The sequence below is a fragment of the Capsicum annuum genome, chromosome 12 (genome assembly GCF_002878395.1).
Source record: "Capsicum annuum cultivar UCD-10X-F1 chromosome 12, UCD10Xv1.1, whole genome shotgun sequence".
NCBI classification, from domain to species: domain Eukaryota; kingdom Viridiplantae; phylum Streptophyta; class Magnoliopsida; order Solanales; family Solanaceae; genus Capsicum; species Capsicum annuum.
Genome location: NC_061122.1, coordinates 232,272,987 through 232,278,562, shown reverse-complemented (window position 1 = coordinate 232,278,562; position 5,576 = coordinate 232,272,987). Strand labels below are relative to the sequence as shown.

At 36.2% G+C, this 5,576-nt stretch overlaps 1 pseudogene; it reads right to left on the bottom strand.

The window, feature by feature from the left end:
- Window positions 1-1,061: 1,061 nt before the first annotated feature.
- Window positions 1,062-3,935, bottom strand: LOC124885213 (annotated as a pseudogene).
- Between the last annotated feature and the right edge of the window lie 1,641 nt (window positions 3,936-5,576).

The window sequence follows — 5,576 nt, the reverse complement described above, 5'->3', positions numbered from 1 at the left end:
GGATAGTACTTCGTATTGTATATACTCTGATTTGACATAACACTATTATGTGGATGGGTTTGTGAGCTATATTGAGTAATAATGTGTATAGTATGCTGAAAGGGTTGGCTTAGGGCTATTCGTAGTCCTAAGTCCCATGTGACGTTTCGGGACCCATTTCCGGGGCATTACAATAAATTTGTGCGGCAAGCAAATACAGACAACAAATGTGACCAGATCAAAAAACTATCAGTACATCGTATTGGAGCTTCACCAATTCAACTTCTACACTCCCTGATGAACTTTGGTGTAAGCAATGGTGAAAACACTTCCAGCAGGTACTATTTGTAGATGTGTGATGATTGCCTTATTATCCTACACAAAAATTACTTCTTGGCATATCTCTTAAAATTTGTATTATTTGTTTATCAATCTCGAATAATATTAGTCCCACACACATATGCATATCTTTATCCACAATCTTTATTATAATTATTTTTTATCAATTTGCGATAATGTATTTTTCTTCAAGTGAAATCTCTGCCAAGACCAAGAGGATAAGATTGGAGAATGAAACATCGATTGTTGACAATCTAAATGCGCAATTCTCTAGCGATGTCATACAAATGGTGAAAAGAAATCATGAATAGAATGAGTGGGTGAGTGGGGGAGTATGTGTGTTTGGCGTGGGGGGTGCCGTTGGGATATTAATAAAAACTCAATTGTGTAAAATTTATCGTTATCAGCTATAGCATTTTACTGTTACTATATCTTCATTACAATTTGTCCTTAGAATTCGCTACAAAAGTGTTTTTGTAATTATTCATGTGCAAATAATGACTAGCTTTCTTGATTTGATATATTTTTTCGATTTTATTGTTTAGTTGTGTATATTGGTTCGTGCTGAAAAGTTTGTTGATTGATCAACTTGGATTTCTACCATCAGCGCTAGCAACTGCTGCAATCATTTCAAAGTAATGCACTCTCGAATTATTTGAGTAAAATAAAACCCTCTTGATTTACCTTGGGAGTAAATAAAATCTTTGAGAAGCATAGCAACTACAGTAACGATCATCTTTTGTAAGTGTAGTATACATTTTATTAAATATCATTTTATTGATAAATAGAGATGTTTGCACATCTGATATTTTTACATACATGGAATTTAAACAACCGTGCATCGCGCGGGTATGATTACTAGTTAAGCTTAATAGTGAACAATAGGAGTAACTAACTCCACTGCGCCAACGTCTTCTTATCCTTGACATCTGAAATTTGAAAAACACTTATCAATAAGAAGAACATGCTTCGAAGAGAGTATCGATTAGTTGTTTAGCTCAGCTTGAATACCTGTAAGTTCCTGAAAGCAAATTTTGCTCCATTGGTAAATTTTCTAGAAGCGGTTATTTCTTCTTCTGTAGTTCCTTTGCGTTCTCTGCTTCTTTCTCCTTGCCATCATAATTTTGTGCCCCAGCTCTTCAATGGTTCTTTCAAGCCATTTCATATTCCAGTTGAGATCAAGATATATATTATGGATAATCCGATACACAGTCCGGTTCCATACCCCATAAGAGCAGCCTTCAAAAAATCATTCAGAAATTCAGAGTTGCTTTCTTCATCGACCATTATAAGTATCATGACCGTCATTGCCACAACCTTTTGAAAGTGGAAATCCACGTAATTTGTCATTACCTTCATATGAATTATTCTCAAAGGTATGAAATTGATTTCCTTGAGGAATGCACCCTTCGAGATGATTGTAGGATAGATTTAAGACTTCGAGAGATGTAAGAGAAGCAAATTGTGCTGGTATCTCTCCTACAAGACGGTTACCTGACAGGTCCAATGATTCAACGGAAGATAAACTTCCAAGTGATTGCGGAATAGGACCTTGCAATCCATTATGAGATAAATTTAGAACACGAAGCGCAATAAGATCTCCCATAATACTTGGAATGTACCCTTCAAATTTGTTATTTGAAAGATCAATAGTTGTGAAAATAGTCAAAATTTGGAGAAGTTCAAGCTCCAGCCCCTTGGATGAAACCGTAACAGAATCATGGTAATATGAATCTCCAAGATATCTTGGTCCCTTCGATGTTTGATCAATTGTCCTCATGGCTTTCAGATGTTGAAACAAACTCGTCGGCAAGTTTTTGGAAAAATCATTGCAAGAGAGATCTAAGATTCGAAGCTCAAGAAACATGTATTCACTTCCTGAAGTTGTAATGGGTCCATGCAACTTATTTGATCTCAAGCTTAAAACTCGCAGCTCTGGAAGAGTTCCCAACCACATTGGAAATGTATCATTGAGGAGATTGTCTCCTAAATCAACAACTTCCAGTCGTTGGCAGTTTTCCAAGGATCTTGGAATTTTTCCCTCTAGCTTATTTCCATTCAAATTGAAGCTTTTGAGTGCACTTCCAATGCTAAAAGTTGTTGGAAGAGTACCGGAAAGATTGTTGTGCTGCATATCAAGAACCTCAAGATGACCACTCATGTTGCCAAAACATTGCGGAATAGCTCCCATTAGATTGTTTCTACCCAAATCTAGACCTTGTAGTGATGTTAAATTGCAAATAGACGGAGGGAGCTCTCCACTGAGATTATTATGTGACATCATCACATACCAGAGGCCACTGATATTACCCAAACATTGCAGAATTTTTCCTTTCATGTTGATTTTCGACAAATTTAGGACTACCAGTGATGTCAAATTACAAATAAATGAAGAAATTCCCTCAGCTGTCAGATTGTTGTCGTCGAGAAACAGATTTTGCAAGTTTCTCAAGTTTTCAAAGGAAGACGGAATTGGGCCATTGAGTTGATTATTGGATAATATTAGGTAATGGAGGTTTTTCAGATTCCCCAATTCACTAGGAATTGGGCCAGAGAGTTGATTATAGGATAATACCAGAAAATAGATGTTTTTCACATTCCACAACTCACTAGGTATTGGACCAGAGAGTTGATTATTAGATAATGTCAGATAACGGAGGTTTTGCAGATTCCCCAACGCACTAGGAATTGGGCCAGAGAGTTGATTATTTGATAATACCAGAGCATTGAGGTTTTTCATATTCCCCAACTCACTAGCAATTGCGCCAGAGAGTTGATTATGGATAATTCCAGATCATTGAGGTTTTTCAGATTCCTAGTGAAGCAGGAATAGAACCATTAAGAGAGTTGGTACTCAAAGTTAGTTCAGTAAGAGACCTTATATAACCTATTTCTTCCGGAATGGAGTCAGAAAGTTGATTCTCATGAAGATACAAATAGGACAAGTTGTTCAAATTCCCCAATGAAGCAGGAATTGAGCCATTAAGGAAGTTCCTGCCCAAAGATAGCTTAGCAAGAGCCCTTAGGTAACCTATTTCTCCTGGAATGGGACCATTTAAATGGTTGTGAAATATGCGGAGGATCTGAAGCTTGACTAGTGAGCCGATTTGTGATGGGATTGTGCCTGAAATTTGATTGCTATTCAAGTCAAGATAGATAAGATTAGTGAGACTACCGATCTCAGGTGGAATGGTTCCATAGAAATTGTTCATGCTAAGTTCCAAATATTCAAGAAAAGGGAGGGATAAAAACGGAAAATCATAGAGGGTACCAAAGACACTAGCATTTGTAATATTCAACCTGTTTACCCTACCATTAAAGCAAACAACTCCGTACCAGTCGTTGCATGTATCAGAACTTTGTTTCCATGAAGCCAACAAGGAATTATTCTCGTTATTGAAAGTTGACTTCCATTTTAGAAGAGCAGTTGCTTCCTCAGTGGAAGCAAAAGTAATTGTAAAGAGAGTGAAAAACTGAAGTAAAGATAATATTTTCGAAACCATCATCATAGACTGCTAATTAAGTGATTGTGAGTTGATTATCTTTTTTTGTTGATGGATGAAATTGGTGCAGGATACACTATTTATATTGAAGTAAACCAGTACAAGTTGTGTGTCTTGTACTGGTTTAATGAGTCTGTCTTAAATTAATAAGTATAATAACGTCACTATGTTTAGTCATATGGTCAAATCTATCTCCATATGCTTGTTTGTATATGTTTGAACTTTCATATTAATCAATTCCAAGTCTTTGTATGTGTTTGTATGTCGTTCTCTAAGTCAATGGTCAATGCACAACTCTTTAGTCTTGCCAAGATGTCCTATTTTGTCTAAGAAGCTAAATTGTTTTATTTTTGCTTTTTTATTTTTTCTTGTCCAAGTACATCTACATTTATTTTTTAAATAAAATAAAACTCTCAAAACAAAAAAGCAATCCTTTATGGAAAACCAAATAAAAAAGAACATAACATATTTATTGTTGAAAATTCGCATTAACGAGGACAACGATTATGCCTCTGTCCAATAAAAGTTGGAATCACCTATATAAATTCTTACTGAATGTAACACCCGGCACTTTCGGGATAAAGTTGAACCATCTTTTCGATGTATATAGACTCGAATCTAATGGTTTCTAGTTAGAAATAAGTGTGATTAATATTTCCTTAGTGTGGGAACATAATTGGGGATGAATATACACCATAAGAATCTCCCAGCTCAAAAGTTAAGTTGAGAACTTTCCTATCGATTGACTTTTAGTTGATTATTTATCTTGGGTCAACTTCCAGCGACTGTTTCTCCTAGGATATAAAGATTCATGTTGCCTAATATATCAAATTGAAGCCCTTCGAGTCTTTTTTCCAACGCCACCGACTGTCAGTGGTGGAGCTAGAATTTCCACTAGAGGTTCAGAAGTAAATATATGGACTAATCGAAGGGGTTCAACATCTACTATATATACATAAAAATATTTTTGACCATGTAAAAATAGTATAATTTTCCAATGAAGGGGGTTCGGATGGACCCCCTAAATTGTATGTAGATCTGCCACTGCCGACTGTTCGTCAATTCGAGTCTGGAGTAAAAAGTTATGAGTGTTTGAATGAGACACTGTCCAAGCTATGCGATGGGACATGCAACACCCACTTAAGGGCTATGCCATGGGCTGTGTGTCTCCCACCTTGGCCTGTGCCATGGGCTGTACGCTGTAGATGCTAAGGCAAAGCGGCGTAGATGCTCCGTTTTTGTGTTATTTAAGGGCAAGGTCCTTTCACGTTCCATAACAGTGCCTAAACATTTGTAGACGAATTACATCCCTTAAACACGTTATTTCTTCTTCAAAAATCCCCAAATCATCTTCCCTAAATCAAAAGGGGAGCAACTACCTAGGGTTAAGGAACTCAAGCTTTGGGGGTTCAATTTCTCTACGTTCTCTTCGATTTCTCTCCGTCAAAAGGTACGTGGGACTATCCTAAATCTCCTGGGCATAGGTTTTACGATTTTAACAAGCTTTAAAGTTATATATGTATGTATATGTAATGAGTTTAGGGAAATTATGTTAAGAACATGCATCGTGAATCAAATTTGATGAAAGTACGTAATTGTCATGGTTTTTTTTTTTTCATAAACTTGATTTATAATCCCGTGCATATGTAATTTGAATTCGAAAAGTGATTTACGAATGTGAATTGTGAAATTTCCTTTCCCCGTGATGAAATTTATGGACTTTGCATGACATGAATTGTGAATTGTTTTTGAGAG